At 47.4% G+C, this 20,512-nt stretch overlaps 1 protein-coding gene across 1 annotated transcript in view; it reads right to left on the reverse strand.

Annotated features, from left to right (window-relative positions):
* Positions 1-20,512, reverse strand: part of LOC147700447 (pregnancy-specific beta-1-glycoprotein 7-like) — a 449,496-nt gene that overhangs the window by 57,523 nt on the left and 371,461 nt on the right. The gene's annotated exons all lie outside the window — the stretch shown is intronic.

Below are 20,512 nucleotides of genomic sequence, written 5' to 3' on the forward strand. Positions count from 1 at the left end.
GGTCTCACTCTGCAACTCTGGGCAATAGCTTACTTAATCTCGACAACGGCCCCAACAGTGCTGGGATGCCTGGCTTCACCTTGGGGGTGCCCAGGAGGGACCATCTCACAGGGAAAGCCAGGAAGGGTTCCACAGCGGTATACAGCGCCAGGATGCCCTGAGATGGGGCGGCAGTGCGCTTTACAAGTATACACACATTTACATTTACATTTACATCTTATGGACTCTCAGGAGAAGGAACAGACACATTTAAGGATTTCCTCAATAAAACGGAGGACTCTGATGCTGAGCCACTTCACGGAGGAATTCTGGTCCTTCATATTGGGGCAGGTATTCCAACATTATGCTGAAGGACATCTATTCATCAAAATTCAAGGGCTAGTGGAAATGCCATCACATTCTATTTCAGCCACAGATGAAGTCACAGGATCTTTGACCTGATGACATCACAGGAAGTGTCATCATTTAACCTTTATATCCTGCATGATCTTTTGACTCAGAGCCCCCTTAGGAAGTGACAGATATGGCCTTTGGTTAATTACATCACACAAAGAGGCTGGAACATCTCTGGCAGATACAAATGAGAGATAACAAGCATACTTTGTTCAAATCCTTTTGAAAATGCTTCCAGATACATTGTTGGTATGAAACAGCATCTTGAGATATAGGGTGAGGTAATGCAGCATCGTTTAAGAACCTTTTAAGCAGTGGAAAATATGGCGGTTGTGTTGAAATCATCATATATTACCATCATCATCATCATCATCATCATCATCATCACAAGCTTTATTTCGACACAAGAGTCATAAAAGCAACATAAAACAAAGATGACACAGCCATGAAACTACATATAGGGTAAAAAGTGAAAAGGTTACAGTGACACAAATACAATTAGTCATCATAAAATCGAGTTAAAACATGGAAATAATTCATAGCATTAAAATACACAGAGGAAGCTTCAAGGTGTTGGGATATATATTTCTAAAGTGTTATATACTGGTTTGATAAACATATAATGCTCAGCACAAGTTTACTTTGCCATTTGTTTTAGAAACTTAGGGGCTTATTTACGTTACTTTTTCCCTTATCAAAAGTGACGCACCGGCGGCACAAGTGGCTTGTAAGTAAGCCCCTCAGAGTTCCATGTAATGAAGGCTCGGTCTTGCAAGCAGGTCACAGTGCTATTTAACGCAGCTCATGTTCTCCCCGCAGCCTGGTAGACATCCTTCCCCAGGTGAGGGGCCCTTGCAGCTTCTCATGTTTACTGTTGTTATTGCTTCTACTGATAAACGTGCACATCACTGGTAGAGTAACAGTGTCAATCAATAATAGTATACAAATATTAAGTGCACTGATAGCTTTTTAGAGTGTTAACAATAAACAGACCGGACTAAGAGGGGAAGCGTTTGCTGGAGTGTCAAGGGTTGTCTCTGAGGTAGGAATGTAACCTCAAGCAATGGATCGACGACTGCGCCAACACTCTCACCCTGATCAAGAAACCCTCAAACAGACGCACCATCAGAAAAGCCATCTGGTTCACCGCCGACATCCAGGCTTCCAAGCAGACCTGCCAAAGACTCGAGAAGAAGTGGCACCACAAACAGACACAGGACAACAACGCAGCCCACAAGAACGCCATCCGCAGACACCACCAACTCACCCATACCACCAAAAGGACCTCCTTCAAAGACCGCCTAGACAACAACGCACACAACAGCAAAGAGCTCTTCAACATTGTGAAGGAACTCTCCAAACCCAGCTCCAACTCTAATGACATCCTGCCGTCACAAGACGTCTGCGACTCCCTAGCCATCTTCTTTCACTGCAAGATCGCAGGCATCCACAACAGCTTTGACAACCAGACCCCCCGACAACCGTCGACACCTCAGACCCACCGCCCCCCAGCCACACTGACCTCTTGCTCTCCTGGACCCACGTCAATGACGATACCATCAAAATCTCGCCTGCCCACACCACATCTTCAACAAAGCAAGCTCCATCATCGCACCCCATCTCCGGAAGATCGTCAACAACTCCGAGACTGCCACCTTCCTGGAGAGCTGGAAGCACGCCGAGATCAACGCCTTGCTTAAGAAACCCAAGGCAGACCCTAAGGACCTCAAGAACTCCCTGCTCCCGTTCCTGGCGAAAGTCATCGAGAAGATTGTTAACAGTCAACTGACCCACTTCCTCGAGGAGAACAACGCTCTGGACTCGTCCCAATCTAGATTCTGGCGCAACCACTGCACTGAAACTGCCCTCATCGCCTCCACCGATAACATCAGGACCCTGCTGGGCAACGGCAAAACCGCAGCCCTCATCTTCCTGGACCAGTCGGCCTCCTTTGATACCGTCTGCCACCACACCCTTCGCACACGCCTCCACAAAACAGGGATCCGCAACAAAGCCCTGGATTGGACCACCTCCTGCCTGACCGGCAGAACCCAGAGTGTCCTTCTCCCTCGATTCCAATCTGAAGCCACCAAGATCATCTGTGGCGTACCCCAAGGGTCATCCCTCAGCCTGACTCTTTTCAATGTCTACATGGCACCGCTCGCCAACATCGTCCGAAATGCAGACGACACCCAGCTGATCCTCTCCCTCACCAAGGACCCCACCACCGCCAAGACCAACTTCCACGAAGGAATGAAGGCCGTTGCCAAATGGATGAAGAACAGCCACCTGAAACTGAACTCAGACTAGACAGAGGTCCTCATCCTTGGCTCCACCCCCTCCGTCTGGGACGACTCCTGGTGGCCGGCCATACTGGGAGCTGCACCGACACCCACCGACCACGCACGCAACCTGGGGCTTATCCTAGACTCATCGCTATCAATGACCCAGCAAGTCAATGCAGTCTTCTCCTCCTGCTTCAACACCCTCCGCATGCTCCGCAAGATCTACAGATGTATCCCCACCGGAACAAGAAGGACGGTCACCCAGGCCCTCGTCAGCAGCAGACTGGACTAGGGAAATGCCCTCTAAGCAGGAACCACGGTCAAACTCCAGAAACGACTACAACGCATACAGAATGCCTCTGCAAGCCTCATCCTCGACATGCCCCGCCACAGCCACATCACAACACACCTGAGAGACCTGCACTGGCTCACCATCAACAAGAGGATCACCTTCAAGCTCCTCACCCATGCTCGCAAGGCACTCCACAACACTGGACCAGCTTACCTCAACAAACGACTCACCTTCCACACCCTGAACCGCCAGCTTCGCTCCTCTGACCTCGCCCTCTCCACCGTTCCACGCATCCACAGAACAACCGTCGGCAGCAAATCTTTCTCCCACCTCGCTGCCAAGACATGGAACACCATTTCCGTCCACCAGCGGCAGACCCTGGACCTGCTGACCTTCAGGAGACATCTCAAGACCTGGCTATTCGAGCAGTAGCAGCACCCCCCCAGTGCCTTGAGACCCTCACGGGTGAGTAGTGCGCTCTACAAATGATTGATTGATTGATTGATTGAAGCTCTTTCACCAGGCAATCAAATTGTGACACAGAATCACGTAGGCAAAAGAATAGGTAGCTTTGTCATCATAATTCAAGAAATAACAAGTCTCATGGAAGCTGAGGATTGTCTTTACAAGGTTGTGAGGCCATCATTGTCAAATGCAACCCTATCACAATATTTTCATGTAACCTTCTCCTTCACTACAGACCACCAACTAGCAATGCAACATATCCAGACACATTTCTAGACACAATCTCTAACTTTCTTACAGTTTATTCAAGCCCTTGCATTCTTGGTGACCTGAAGATATGGTTTGACAAACGCACTATGCCACACCCAGAAGTCATCAGTGATATCATCAGTGATGTCACTGCCCATGTCATGAGTGATGTAATATGTGAGGTTATAAGCAGTGCACGGGGGTGTAAGTTTTAGTTAGCTCAGGTACCTATAACTGCTGAATTTCACTGGTTTTGTGCGAGTGATATTTGAGCCTAACTATAACGTCCCCGTAATCTTTATTTTTTTCAGTGAATTTCTAAGGTTTTTTAAACTCTATTTCCTAAGTTTAACGCCCCTGTAACCTTTGGTTTTTGAAGTGGATTTCTATGGGTTTTTGTAACTAGTAGTTGCATTTGCAGAATAGTGGGGAAAAGGGCGGGGCCTCCGAGCAGCTCTCCGAAATCCTGCTGTGTCGGATTTACTGCAGGTAACAGGAGGGCTTCTGGGCTCCCAAGAATCCTCAGCATCCAAGATAATTTCATCCCGAATCAGCAGTGCACCAGCAGGTGCCTTTGCAGAATAGTTGAGAAAGGGTGTGGCCTCTGAACAACTCTCAGTAATTCCGCTGTGTGGGACTTACTGGAGGTAACAGGAGGGCTTGTTGGCGCCCAAGGACACTCTAGAGCCAAGGGGTCTTCATCCCCCAACCAGCAGTGCAACAGAAATGGAATTTGCAGAGTGGTAGAGAAAGGGGACGTGGCCTCTGAAGTCCTCTCAACAATCTTTCTCTGTGGAACTTGCTGGAGGTAACAGGAAGCCTTTTTGGCACTCAAGGGCCCTCAGCATCCAAGGGGACCTCATCCCCCAACCAGCAGAGCACCAGGAGGTGTGTTTGCAGATTGGTAGAGAAAGGGGGCATGGCCTCTGAAGTCATCTCAGCAATCACTCACTGTGAGACTTACTAGAGCTAATCAGAAGTCTTTTTGGCCCCCAAGGAATCTCAGAATCCAAGGTGACTTCATCCCCCAACCAACAGTGCATGGAGACACGTTTGCAGAGTGGTTAAGAAAGGGGGCAGGGCCTTCAGAGTCTTCCTTGAGCCAATTTTGGCCCCATGGACCCATGAGGCCTCCTTCCCAAGCCAATTTTGCCCACGAGGTCCCATTCCACAGGAATTGGCCTAAAAGAATTTCACATTAAAGGGGGGGGGCTCAGCACCACTTCCTCGTCCAATTTTGGCCCTGGAGACCCCATTCCCAGGGGCCCCGCCTCTAGTGTGGGTGCTCTGGTCCCACCCAGGATACCCTTTTAGAAATGTTGGGGACTGCGGGGGGAGCCTCAAGGCCCCCTCGGTCCCTGCCAGCTCCCCGCCACTTGTGGGAGCCGGCCTTGCTTTCACAGAGAGGGAGCTGCTGAACATGCAGCTCCCTCTCTCTCAAAGCAATTGTGCAAGCAAGAGAGAGCAACATTTCCTTGCTTGCTCAAAGTAGAGCACAGTTTGCTAAGGCTTGGCGGGAGCGGTCAAGCTACTGCCAAGCCTTAGCAAACAGCCATGTCATGGGAGTGGGCACCATGGGACCTAGCAGGAGCAGACCCAGGGGGTTGGCAGGCACCAGGGCAACGTATGGCTACATGAGGGCAGCGCGGCACCCCTTCTTTCTACTAATTTGCCATGGGGAAGTGGTGGTCCCTGCCCCCCTGCATTCAATTAAAAGTATGCCCCTGAGTGGCAGCAGTTCCTGGGGCTGCAAGGGAGTCTGCGTGTCCCCGCATTACTTTCATTAGGAGGGGAGGTGACGGCCCTGGGTCTGCGTGTCCCCCGCATTACTTTCATTAGGAGGGGAGGTGACGGCCCTGGGTCTGCGGAGGGGAGTCTGCACGGCCCAACATTTTTTTATGATTAACTCCCGGGGGGAAGGGGGGCCTCGGGTCTGGTACCTGGAGCTGGGGGGGGGGTCCAAGATGATCCCATCTCAAAAAATACACTAGTCCCCAGGAGATGCTGGTCCCTGGGATATCAGAGGAGGCTGTACTGGGGCTACTATAAGCCCTGGTAGGGGGCCCGTGCACCCTCTCCTTTTCCAGCTCCCAAAGCGCCGGGGACCAAATAAAGTGAAAATGCAGGAGACCGTGTTTTTTTTAAATATTGGAAAAATTTGATGATCCATCCATTTTTTTTTGAAGATGGCTGCCAACACTTCCTGGTTAAAGTGTTGGCAGCCAATCAAATTTCAGTAGGATCCGCGAGTCCACCGTATGGACTAGCGTCCCCAGGTATCTTTACTTTTTAAACTTAAATATCTCTGAAACTAAAGAACGTATTTACACCAAATCCCCCCAAAACATGCTTTCTGCACCAACATCTAGCTTTCTGCCAAATTTGGTGTAATTCTGTTCTGCAATTTGGGCAGTATTCGTGTTCGAAAACTGAAAAATCACCACTAACATAACATAGGGGAAAATGTGTTTTAGGACCCCCTTTTTTCTCCAGGCCCCACTTGACAGATCACTGCAACACAGCAGCTGAAGCAAAAAGGTGACTTTTTGGAAAATGTTGTGAATATTCGTCAAGAGGCTCCAAAGTAATTGGCAAAACAGAAAACTATATTCCTATGGAAACTTTGGTGCAAACCATAACTACCTACTGGCGAATATATCTATATCTATCTATAAAAGTTGCTTCCCCTTTCTTCCACTCAAATCCTTATAGACCAGGAGCAGACACCAGATTCTTTTCACGAAAATGCTTTATTTGCACAGTCATCTGCCATGACGCGTTCCGCCCACAACACTGGCCCATATGGAATAATCTGCACGTTTTGGCTTTGTTCGCCCTAAGTTGGCTGGGTATGCCCAGACGTGGGTCCTTAGATCAGTTTGCCACTGGATTCAAGCTAGCCTGGCTGATGAGGGGTGTTACTCCGAAACTGGTCCCAGGATGCTTGTTTCCAGTCCAGGGAAGGCATGTTTTGACAGTTCGGGCTGGGCTGCTCTGATGAGGCACAGGGTCAAGACTGATTTGCATATAGCTGTGTCTGAACTGAGGTGGCGAAGTGAACTAAAGAATGGTCTGTGACTGGGTGTGAGTGTCTGAAAAGTTTCAGCGCTCTGTCCATCATCTCCTTGTGTTTGCTATATAGATATATAACCTACTGGCGGTCGCCAGTAGGTAGTTATAGGTAGGGCCTAGTTTCCATAGGAAAAGCCGTTTTTTGACTTGCCTAAATCTTTGTTGCTGGTTGACGAATCTTCACGATATGTTATGGAAAATGTGAGCCACTGGGTCTTATTGGGCATGGAAAGTTTTGGAGTGATCCGTCAAGCAGGGGCCGAGAAAAAGGGGAGGTAAAAATATGTGAGCTCCCCATGTTAATTTCCATAGGAATTTTAGATACAACAACAGCATGCTGAACGGAATTACACCAAAGTTAGCAGACAAGTAGGTCTTGGTTCAGAAAGTCCTTTTTGTTCTTTAGTGCAAATCCCTTCAGTAGTTTAGGAATTATTCAAAGAAAACCAAATTTGTATATATAGGGACTAGACCCCTCCGCGAATCCTCCAGATCTGGTGCAGAGTTCTCATTGGCTGTCAACACTTCAGCTGGCAACCATGTTGGGACTCAGACTTAGCCAAGTCCCAAACAAAAAGCTGGAAAAAAAAGAGAAGGAATACGAGGGCCAAAAATTGATAAATAAAAATAATTTGTGGCAAAAATCGTGCCTAAATGCAGAGATGCGTCAGTTCTAGTAAATCTGCCCCCCTGAGTGCAAGCGCACAACACAAACTCTCCTTCAAGGTTTTGAATGCAGCCTTGCATTCTCTGTCAAGTGATACCACACCTTGAGCGTCACTCCAGGTTAACCTTGCTAAAGGCCTTGCTATCAGGGAAATGTTTGAAATGCACTGAAGGTAGTAGACAACCATCCCCAGGAGCATCTAAGCCTCTCTTTGTGTGGTCGGTGGACTCAATATCTGAATGGCAGAAATGCGTTCTTCTGAGACTATCCTCACACCTTTCTCAATATGGTGTCCAAGATATATGACTTCCTGCTTACAGTACTGCATTTTTGTTGGAGAAACTGTATGTCCATTCTCAGATAAATGATTTAATAAGGCAATTGTATCGTCCTCAAATTTTCCTTTGTTCTTGATGCAACCAGTACATCATCAATATACTGGACCAATACTGAATTGCACCGCAACTTCAAACTCTCTATAACTATTTTTGATGCAGGAAATATACCTTTGTTTGATCTTACACCACACAAGAACTTTATTAAAAAATTGGAACGCGTAAAGGAACTGTGAGTCTTAATGAAAAGGATTTAAAAAGAAAGCTTGGCATAAGTATAAGTATAAGTATAAGTATAAACCATTTTGTAACGCGCTCTGTTACTGGGGAGTATCCTGGCGCGGGGAGGGAAACAGAAAGGCAAAAGAAGCAGAACATCGAGGGACCCTCCTAGACTACACTCTTGCATAGGTGGGTTTTCAGATGTTTTTTGAAAGCAGCCACTGTCAGCGTAGAGCGCAGATGGAGAGGAAGTGCATGCCAGGCCCGGGCCACAACCACCGATATCGACTGACCACCAAGTCTGGCACGTTTAAAACGGGGAAGGGATAGTTTAAACAAAGTGGCAGATCTCAGGGTACGTGCCGGGGTGTATCTTGTGAATCTCTTTCTCAAGTACAGGGGGCCTTGGTCATGAATTGCACGAAACGCCAACACCAAAGATTTAAACAGAATGCGTTGTGCTACCGGAAGCCAGTGAAGCGAGCGCAGCTCAACGCGAACGCTCTTCCATCTGGGGATGTTAAAAAGTAAGCGTACAGCCGCATTCTGAATAATTTGGAGGCGTTTGACCAGGTATGCCGGGATGCCACTGAACAGTGCATTCGCATAGTCGAGGCGAGCCAATATGAGCGCCCTGGCAACCGACTCCCTGGCCTCCCTGGGGAGCAAGGGGAAGAATTTACGGAGCATTTTCAGAGTGGCAAAACAAGTGCCTGTAAGCTTTTTTATATGATGTTCAAATCTGAGATCCTCCGTAAACCAAATGCCCAGATTTTTAGCTGGTCTCCCCATCTCTTTTGGGCTAGGAATATTAGAAGGCCAAAGTGTGCTCATGAATGAGGGGGGAAAGGAGCCATAAAAGAGCACTTCGGACTTGTCCTCATTGCACTTCAGCTGGGCCTGTGTTAACCAGCGAAATACCGAGGACAGACACAGGTGAACTGTGGACGTGTCCAGATTATCGTCTGGCCAGGTAAACAGCAATTGGGTATCATCAGCATACCCTAAGATCATAGCCCCGAACTGTTCAGCTAGATAAACCAGGGGTGTGATATACACATTGAACAGTAAGGGGCTAAGAGTGGACCCCTGCGGTACCCCTGTAAGCAGAGGCTTGGGCTCAGAGGCATGAGGGGGCATCCAGACCTGCTGGGTCCTATCAGATAAAAAAGAGGACAGCCATTCCAGCACAACTCCTCCAATGCCAATGGCAGACAGCCGACCGAGGAGGAGCTCATAGGGGACGGTATCGAAAGCGGCAGAGAGGTCCAATAAAATTAGGACCGCTCTGCCACCCCCGTCTAAACATTCCCGAATAGCCTCGGTCATCTCCACCAGGGCCGTCTCGGTACTATATGCGGCCCTAAAGCCCGATTGGGCAGGGTGGAGGGCATTAGATGTTTCGACAAAGCTCTCCACTTGTCGAAGAACCACCTTCTCACAGATTTTCGTGAGAGCAGGTAGAAGGGAGATGGGTCGGTAGTTCCCAGGAACCAACACATCCAGTCCTGGTTTCTTCAGAAGCGGCAGGAGTTTGGCTTGTTTCCAGACCTGGGGAACCGCGCCTGCAGCCAGGGAGAGGTTCACTATCTGCGTAATCTCACTGCAGACTGTAACCGCCACCTCCAAGAGCACTCGAGCAGGGCACGGGTCAGCTGGAGAGCCCGATTTTAAAGACTGGAGGAGATGGAGAACATCACCCTCCGCAATTTGTGCGAAGGTTGTAAGTTGTTGTCCAGAGGGTAAGAGAGAGGGCGAACAGGGGCCAGCTGTAGAGCAGTCGGCAGGAAGAGCCGCTAAAAGGCCCTGCTGGATCCTCGCTATTTTAGTGATGAAAAAAGTGGACAACTCCTCGCACCATTGTGCAGAGGAAGTCAGTGACTGTTCACCGTTCTGCTTCTTATGAAATTTGAAATAGGATCATTGCTGGATTTAGTACCCCAGTGCCATTCCTGCTTTTGCCTCATTTGTTCACTTTCTCTTTCCTTTTCCCCATTTTTCTGAATGCTTTTCCTGCCTTTTCCCTTGTTTTTGCTGCTTTTCCTTTCTCCCCCACCCCCATTTTTTCCGAGTGCTTTCTCCTCCTTTTCCCCCTTTTTTTAAGTGCTTCTGCTTGTTTTTCTCTCAAATGCTGCTCCAGCGTGTGGCCCGTTTTCCTGCCTTTTGCCTAGCACCGCCCACTGCCTCCCAGTGCCCTTCCTTCCTTCCAGTACCTACTAAATGGAAGCCGCAGCATGACCCCATTGAGCAGCTCCCTGGCCTAGCTCTCCCGTGCTGCTGCACAGTCCAGCTACCTCCCTGTTTTTCTGATTGTTTTGTCACTTTTTTAACTGCTTTCTCCGTCCACTCCCCCTTTTGAAGGGAAACACCATTTACGATGCTGTCAGAACAACACAGTGCCATTACAACGCAGGCACTACAACAAACAAGTTGTTATCAAGCGTTCCATTTCAAAGCAAGTCATTACAACGACTTGCTTTATGGAACTCATTGTTGGATTTTAAATCCAACACCTTCCCTCCTATTGCACAGACTGGAGATAGAATAGTAAAATAAACTATTCCAAACTCCAGCACTTCCCTTAAGCAAGTCGTTGCAACGACTTGCGTTGTAATGGAATGTGTGATAACGACACGTTTGTTTAATTGCCCGCATTTTAAACGCCTGCGTTGTAAACGCATACGTGAATACGTGGCCTATTCCCTTTTGACTGCTTTCTCCTTCCTCTCCCCCTTTTTAGATCTCGCTGAGAGACCAATTGGGGTGAAATCAGAAAGTTAAACCAGGCGGATTGCGAGTGCGGATTTGAAACAGTTCACGTCAAATCACGTGACCACAAGCATGCGCATTTCCCCACCTCAAAGCCATCAGCCTCCCTCCCACAGGCTTTCCCAGCGTGCGCAGTGCGCGCTGGCCTCCCTTCTCCTCCCCCCTAATTGCTTTTTTTCACGGCCGCCAGGCCGTGAGCTGCTTCAAAGCGATCCGCTCCGCCCCCTGCTGCACCCCATATGGTTTTGTTGTTGAAGCGCCTCACCTCCCTCAGAGCGCACACCGCCCCTGCAGCAGTAGTGACACTGTAAATGCGACTGTGATCGTAATTACTTTCGTTTTGTTGCCCCGCATATTAAGGGCTGCTTCTGGTTTTTGTAATCCCTTTTCCATTAGCGTCATATATTGTTTCCATCTCATTCCTCTCTTTCTTATTTTCTTAATATCTTCCACCTGCCCACCCCTCATAACCGATTTGCCATGTTAAGGTTCTCCAGCGCCGCAAGGTCATGCGAATGGCAAGAGCGCTATGCAAATATATGCCTTCAAGCAAAGCTTCATCCACGTCTCTTTGTCCTGACTTTTTTTCCCTTTACACACCTCTTCTTTTCTTCCCTTCCTTTCTTCGTATCTCCCTCTGTTCTTTCTTTCCCCTCCACGCTTGTTTCCCCTCCACGCTCGTTTCCCCTCTGGCTCCCTCTTGTCTTTTCTGCCCCTCTTCCTATTTCTTCTCTTTTCTGAGCGTCTGTGCCCGTCGCCTCTCTCCCACCCAGACCACATTTCACAGGCCAGAGTGGAGCCTGCTTTCTATCCGTCTGTTTTCCCTACACTTTAAGACCTTTTTTCCGCCCTTTTCTCAGGATATGAGAAAATGTTTTGAAAATTCAGCCTGCTCACCAGGAGATGGCTCATGTTTTTATTAAAGACGCCCTGTGTTAAATCTGACTCCCCAAATTAACCCGGCCGCTTGCCCCTCCTGCCGTAGCTGCTGCTCTGAAGAGATTTCCAGTCGGTTTGGCTGGGTTCGTCTTTAACAAATATGCAAATATGTTTTTTTCTATTTACACAACAAAACCACTGGTTGCAACTGAATTTGTGCAGCCACCCATTCCCAGGGTCCAGAGATGTCATGTGTGGTTCCTGACATCCGGCAGGAGGACGGATTTATTGGTGCAAAGAAGGGTACTCGGACAAACTATGCCGAAAGAGTGGGGTCATGGGCAGTTTTTACTCCACCCCATACAAAGTATGCCCTCTTCCCCCCACCTCAGCAGTAACATGGACACTTGCGCGTAACTTTAAGGATATTGTCCTGTCTGCGCCTCTTTGCCGGGGGAATGGATTCTCTGTGGCATTTTGAAGCGCTAGAACAGGATCTGCGTCGAGGCACTAGCATGCCGGAAAACAGTAAGCACTAGTGCGCTAACCCTGCTTTCTTCAGCTAGTACCAAAATGTCCAATCTCTGTACCTTAAACCCAGGCCCTGAGCAGCAGGAGGCGTGTTTACTAATACCTCATTCGTCTTTGAATGCCTGCCCAAAAAATTAAAGTCCTCCCCTGGAGTCCGATGGGATTCCTACTTGACTTTCTCTGTCCAGGCCCAAATGGAATATTTTACATTTGTGTTTTTAGGGACCTATAACATTTAAAAGTGGCATTTTTTTAAATGAATTATTGTTATACCTTCCTGTTTTCTAACCCCATCTGCCCTCCTGTTATCCATCTCCACCCACCTTTGCTTTTCCAACCCCACCTGATTGGCAAACCAAATAGTTTGCCCATAGGTGAGAGCGATTCCGCCTGCCTCGAGCGCATCCACTTCAAAGCCATCTGTTGCTCGGCCTCACTTCTCCACTTCTCCACTTCTCCTCCCCCTAATTACATCCGTGTTCACGGCCGCGAGGCCGTGCTTCAAAGAGATCCGCAGTCCCGCCCCTAAAAACTTCTTTCCTGACTCCACTCTTCCATTCTGTCCTCTTCCCTTTATTTATTTAAAATCACATTGCGTGTGCTCAGTTTATTTTAAATGTTTAAAAATGCATTTATAACAGCCACTGGCGCAAGTGTTTAATGCCACATGTGATGGTTAAATGCTGAATGAAAATCACAGACTTGTCCTTGATACACCGTTTTTTAGGTCTCGCCTGTCGATGCGCATGCGCATCGAGCAAGCGAGACTATGGGGGCTTATCCACTTTTTGTCCAACTTGCAAGGAATCGTGGCGATTCCTTGCAGTGCCCGTGACTTTTAAGCTCAATGCGCATGCGCATTGAGCTTAAAAGCGCGTGCACATCAGTTCCCTCATCCGCACGTCGCATTTCTCCTCCCCCCTCGCCCCCTCCCCTGCCCGCCGTGTCGCATTTCTCCTCCCCCCTCCCCTTATCTGCTGTCCCTTCGTCTGTTCCCTCTCCCCGCTCCGCCCCCTCCCCTGCCCGCCGTGTCGCATTTCTCCTCCCCCCTCCCCTTATCTGGCCTTCCCTCCGTCTGTTCCCTCTCCCCGCTCCGCCCCCTCCCCTGCCCGCCGTGTCGCATTTTTTTTTAAAATCACCACTTACCCCCTACCCCCCAGCAATTCAAACACTGACGCCGTGCTCGGTGTTTCTCTTGTTAACGAGAGTAACCTTCTGATACATAGTGCCCACTCATTAACTATTGGGGTAGCACGAGTCAGCTGTCCCAGAAGTACGTATACAGTGGCCAAACTGATCCTCTTCCCATCGAGCAAGTCTATCGCCCCAGAACGTTAACATGTCTAGGCCAAAACTAAATTTCCAATGATCCAACTGTCCAGACCACGCACCTGTCCACAATGCATAACAACCCGAAGATCCGCCTCTATGAAGAATGACATTAACTTAACCCACAACACGCCACGAGCGACGCCAACTTGACAGGGCTCCAAGATGCGGAAACCACTGCTAGTACCTCATTTGGGTTTACTTCATTAAGTCCTTCAACAGAGACAACTGACAATCCGCTACTATTCGAGAAAGAAAACACGTTACCTTAATAGCATGCAGCTCATTGCAACGTATATACCAACAGTACTGATAGTTAACATAAAATGCAACGTTTCCATTGTACTTAAAGAGAGCTTGCCTGCAAAACAAGTTAAATAGGAAAATGTAGTTCTGTTTCTCTAAACCCCGTCGCCCCCCACGGCTCCCTAAAGTTGACGGTTAGGGGATAAACTTGTAGACCCAGCGTGGCCATTTAAGAGATGGGGTTTGTTAAACTAGAGGGGCTGTCAAGACATGTCACCACCCACATACCAAGTCATTTTCAATGGGAACAAATCTTACATCTTAAAGTACAGTGCCAACAACCACTGTGCCCTTACAGCCTCAACGACGCCAGGGGCGGTCTCAAGAAACTTATTTCTTTATGCAAGTGTAAAGTTTTGAGCTGTTCGCTTCTAGCGCAGCGTCTGACCTGTGTGACAGCTCACACGTTTAAGAGGCAGCATCGTGTCTAGATCCCCGGTCTCCACTTTTGGACCCACCAAACAATTGATTTTGTGTCTCAGGAGAGGCGAGCGATACAGCAAACAGGTGGGTGGCAAGCGCCGCTCCATGGCACTGCAGTAGAGATGCGCGAGGACAGGCAACAAGCGGCAGCTCCTACACCTCCTGCCCCAACACCAGCGCGCGGACTGCCAACAGACAAGATGCTCGCGGGAGGCGCCCTTACCGCTTCCGGACGTCCTCGGGCAGACAGGGGGACGGGACTGTCTTGGCCGGCATGGCTGACTGGCTCTGATTCACTAGGCACTTCCAATGTGGACCTCTGGCAAACTGATATAAAAACAATCAAGGGTGCGTATGCACACAAAGTCTCTAAAGTTTTTTGTATAGCGCGAACCTGGACATGTACCAATTTACAACAAAACCATTCAGACTAACACATCTTTTAAGGTGCAGGAAGGGGGCGTATATTTTTTTTGGTATTGCAGTTATTAAAGCAATTTGCCCCAAAGGTATGGGAGCGCTTTACATGAGCATCATGTTACAAGGGTACATAAATTTTTTGGTAGGGGGAGATTAAATGATTAGCGTTAAAACATACTCTGCCAAACGCGCCTTCACATCCTCACCCCCTCATCCTCACACACCCTCACTCACCCTCACACCCCTCACAACCCTCTCACCCTCACTCAGCCTCACACCCCCTCACCCTCACACACCCTCACACACCCTCACCCACCCTCACCCTCGCACCCTCTCACCATCACCCCCTCTCCCTCACACACCCTTACCCTCATCCCCTCACCCTCACACACACTTTGTCACCCTCTCACCCTCACCCTCACCCTCACACCCCCTAACCCTCACCCTCACCACCTCACACACCCTCACTCACCCTCACACACCCTCAAACACCCTCACTCACCCTCACACACCCACACCCTCACCCTCACACACCCTCACCCTCACTCACCCTCACACACCTGCTGCCCTCTCCTGCTCTCTAGAGATGTGGCCTAACGACCAGAGCTGCCATCTATGTCACGTAAATACAAAACATGTTGCATTCCAAATGCTATAGGTGTCACATTCGCGAAAGTTATAACTATTGGCGTTGTAAATGACAAAGCTATCAATTTAGCTATTTTAAAAACCAACAAATAAATAAAATATTTGTCATTTACAAGACCAATAGCTCCAACTTTTCTAATGCGAGACCTATTGCATTTCCAATGCTTGTTGTTCACACCGTTAAAAGAAATGCAGTACAAATTAAAGGGTCCCTGAACCTTCTATAGAATAGTGCTGCTGAGACCATGATCTGAAAATAAAATGACCTTGCCCTGTGTATATCCCCTTATTTCATGTTCTCGCGTGACATCCAGTGGAAACGACGGTACACAACCGGCGTAAAATACAGCGACGCCGCGCTAATCCTCCTACCAATAAGTTACTTAAAAATCAAAACACAATACACGGCACCCCGGAGTTTTCAAGGGAATGAATCAGTCACTGTTTATAAAAATGTTGCCCGCTTTTAGCACTGCACTGTTAGGCATTATGTTAGCATTTTCAGCCTTTAGAATGCATTTTTCAGAGTCTGGCATTTTTCGTTTTCCGCATCGGAAATATTCCGTGGACGTTGTTAAATGATTTGGTTTAACTCTCATTTCCCTATTCTAATCCACCATTATACTTTTGGCTACTTGCCGAAAAGCACTTCGAAGCCTCGGCAGGGGTACTAAGCGCTATATAAATGCAAGCGCAATTACATTGATGCAAACCCTGACGTGAAAGGGCAGACCAGTCCTTTTTTGTATCCACAACAAGGCTGCAAATGCCGACCAAGCTCCATACGAACTATACATTAGAGTGCATCACGAGGCCTGAGTCTTACAAATATGTGTGCAACTCTGACTTGAACGGGCACTATGTGAAGTCTACGGGAAACGTTGTGATTCTTAAATCCGCTTCTGCTGGGTTATTTTTTCAACTAGTGTGGGTGCACTGCCTCGCTTCATGAGAATATTTCCAACTGGCAGCACACTGTACACATTACCTATGAGGTCAGAGCAAACAACGCCTGCTTTTTTTCACCCTCTGTTTGCAGTCACTTACAGAAAACTAAAGCTGCATTCCATGTGTCCAAAATGTGCTTTGCGCTTCTTCCTTCATTAGGAGTGAGACCAGTTCAAGAAGGTAGTAATGATAGGCTTAATATGCATATGTTTTTCATCTGTAGCTGCGCTCTGCTTTAGATGCTGTCTCTGTAGGCACCGTTGTTGAGACTAGAAGTGTTTTATATGCATGTATGATAATGCATGGCCATTTATAACGACCAAGATTCCAGAGTCGCATTGTTCTTACAAATTAGTTTTTTACAGCAATTTGCTGACTTACTGCCACTTGTAAGAATGTTTAGCAACTAGAGACATACAAAAACGCAGAAAACAGAAGCAGAAATTTAGTTGGCACACTAAATTATGCGCCTTGGTCATATAAACTGGCTTATCTAGTCTATGCAACCTATGGTACCTAGAAGAAACTCCTGCTTTGCAAAGATCCATAGAGAGGCGCTATAGTGACGACAAGTGAATTCTAGCCTGTCCATGTCCTAACTACTGCTTTAACTTAAATACTATATTCTCTAGCAATCCACCACCACCACGTCCACCACCACCACGTCCACCACCACTATGTCCACCACCACTATGTCCACCACCACTATGTCCATCACCACCATGACCATGTCCACCACCACCATATCCACCACCACCATGTCCACCACCACCATGACCATGTCCACCACCACCGTGTCCACCACCACATCCACAACACCACATCCACTACCACCACATCCACCACCACCATGTCCACCACCATTACATCCACCACCACCACATCCACCACCACCACGTCCCCCACCACGTCCACAGCCACAGCCACCACCTCCACCACCACCACTACAGCCACCACCTCCACAGCCACCACCACCACCACTACGTCCACCACCACTACGTCCACCACCACTACGTCCACCACCACCACGTCCACCACAACTATGCCCACCACCACCACCATGTCCACCACCACGTCCACCACGAGGCCACTACCACGTCTACCACCACGTCTACCTCCACCACCACCACTTCTACCTCCACCACCACCACATCCACTGCCACCACCAAGTCCACCACTACATTTACCACCACCACATCCACCACTACGTCCTCCACCACCACGTCCACCACCACCACATCCACCACCACTATGTCCACCACACCCACCTCCACCACATCCACCACCACCACTATGTCTACCACCACTATGTCCACCACCACCACGTCCACCACCACCACGTTCACCACCACCACGTCCACCACCACCACGTCCACCACCACCATGTCCACCACCACCACGTCCACCACCAGCACCACGGCCACCACCATGTCCACCACAGGGCCACCTCACTCTATCTATCGCACTCACTATCTATCTGTTGCCCTCACTCTATCTATCTGTCACCCTCTATCTATCGATCGCCATCACTCTATCTGTTTATCGCACTCACTCTATCGCCTTCACTCTATCTATCTATCGCCATCACTATCTATGTATCTATCTATCTATCTATCTATCTATCTATCTATCTATCTATCTATCTATCTATCTATCTATCTATCTATCTATCTATCTATCTATCTATCTATCTATCTATCTATCTATCTATCTATCTATCTATCTATCTATCGCCCTCCCTCTATCTTTCGCCCTCCCTCTATCTATCGCCCTCCCTCTATCTATCCGTCCTCCCTCTATCTATCGCCCTCCATCTATCTATCGCACTCCCTCTATCTATCGACCTCCTTCTATCTATCGCCCTCCCTCTATCTATCGCCCTCCCTCTATCTATCGCCCTCCCTCTATCTATCTATCCCCTCCCTCTATCTATCTCTCGCCCTCACTCTATCTATCTATCTATCGCCCTCACTCTATCTCTCGCACTCACTCTATCTATCTATCTATCGCCCTCACTCTATCTATCGCACTCACTCTATCTATCGCATCACCACAGCGTCACTCAGCACCACCACAGCATCACTCAGGGGCACTACAACATCACTATGCACTACCACAGCATTACTGAAAGGCACAGCATCACTCGTCGCCACCACAACATCACTCAGCGCCACCACAGCATCAATCTGTGCAACCATTCAACAACTGGTTCAAATATGTTCTCTCAATGTTTCAAGCTTTATTACAAATGTCACAGAAAGATGTTAATATTTCACTTCTGTTCTTGGATTTTCGTCACAATAAAATACATTGAACATAATCTTTACAAACGTTATTTACAAAAGTTTAAGCTATTGCCATTATAAATTAAAATAACTTTTATTTAAGTATTAATTATTTAGAAAAATTAGAAGCCATTGTTATTTGTAATATCAATACATCTAAGTCACGTAAATACAACACAGATTGCAGTACAAAAGCTATAGGTGTCACATTTGTGAAAGTTATAACTATTGGCATTGTAAATGACAGAGCTATTAATTTCGCTATTTTCAAAATCAACACATAAATAAAAAATGTGTCATTTACAAATACCAATACCTCAAACTTTCCTAATGCGAGACCTATTGCATTGCAAATGCTTTTTCTGAGTGCTTTCTCCTGCTTTTGCCCCATTTTTACTTCTTTCTTCGTGAAGCAGTTAGCAATTTAAGCACCTTGAGACCATCACGGGTCATTTGCTGTGCTTTATAAATCCTGATTGATTGATTGATTAATTGACTGAACAGCGTGGAATCACTATACGCCTAATCTTTCCCAAATCCTGTACAATACACAGTTTCCCACTTTGTTTCTTAATTCCCATCAAAGGAGAGTTACAAGGACTACCAAGAACCTCCTTGTTCAAACCTTTTTTCAATTACGGGTTTCAACCCCATTTCTGCTTCTTTTGATAATTTGTACTGTGTTGCTCTTCGGAAAACTGCTTTAGGTTTTATCTTTATTTTCATTGGTTCTGCTCATTTAATCAGTTTCATTTCTGTCCTAAAAAAATATCATACCCCCTCTTTGACAGTCTGTCATATTTCGAGAGGCAGGTAATCTTTTGTCAAAACAGGGAACAACTGTACTTTTGAATTTTCTGAATCCATTTTAAATACTGGGTCCTCATTCTGTATTTCAATCGCAACACCATTCAGTGTACATTAGATCACGCAATTCATTTTGAAGATCAAGTCCCTTCCCAATTGGTTCACAGGACTCGCATTACACAAAATAAACTGGTTCTTATTCACTATTTATCCTATTTTAACAGAAACATCTGCTGAAATCTGATTTACCAATTGTTTATTACTAATCCCTACAACTTGGACTTCTCTTACCAAGAGGAGTATGTTTCGGAATTCTACAGAGCAAACTTTAAATTGTGTAGCCCTCTGTGTTGTTTAAAAATTAAATGGGATAGCCATTGGCTTCTCCATCAATGTATGAGACACTTTGGTCTACCTCTAGGACTGCTCCAAGTACGCAATCCTTCTCCCATAGGGCATTGTCATTGTTACGTTATGTTATGTTATGTTAAAGGCATTTCATACAGCGTACACCCGAAAATGTCAAGTGCAGGTAGACCAGTTAAAACATCTATGTTTTTAGAAGATTTTATATTGGCACATCTGGATTTGCCAAGAAAGTTTGTTCCAGTGGAATGGGGCACGATATGAAAAAGATCTGCCATCAAATCGGGTGCGAATAAGATGGGTATTTAGTAATGCTTGATTCGATGATCTAAGCAGTCGCGAAGGCTGCTATAGACTGAGTCTGTCATGCAAGTATGAGGGAAGCCAGTTGGTTAGTGCCTTGTGGGTCAGGCAGCACAGTTTAAAGATGGCCCTTTTCTGATAGGAAGCCAGTGGAGAGTTTTCAAAATGGTAGCAGAGGATGAGCGAGAGGGGTGGTTGTAAATTAATCTGGCAGCAGAAATCTGCACCACTGAGAGCTTGGCCAGCAATGACTCGTTTACCTCTACTAGCAGTGTATTCCCATAGTCCAGACGGCTCTTAATCAGTGCCTGGATAAGGTTGTTTCTTGATGTGTCGGGGAGCCATTGAAATATATTCTCTAAAGTAGGCGTAGATTGAAACGATAAGTAGCACATATTGTGCTGACTTGGTCATTAATAGAAAGTGCCTCGTCCAACTTGATGTTGAGATTTTCTGCCACCTGTTTTGGACAAGGAGCGGGTGTAATTTAGCAGGCCTCCCGTCCACTGACCAAGACT

This window comes from Lissotriton vulgaris, chromosome 8 (genome assembly GCF_964263255.1).
Source record: "Lissotriton vulgaris chromosome 8, aLisVul1.2, whole genome shotgun sequence".
Taxonomy (NCBI): Eukaryota; Metazoa; Chordata; class Amphibia; order Caudata; family Salamandridae; genus Lissotriton; species Lissotriton vulgaris.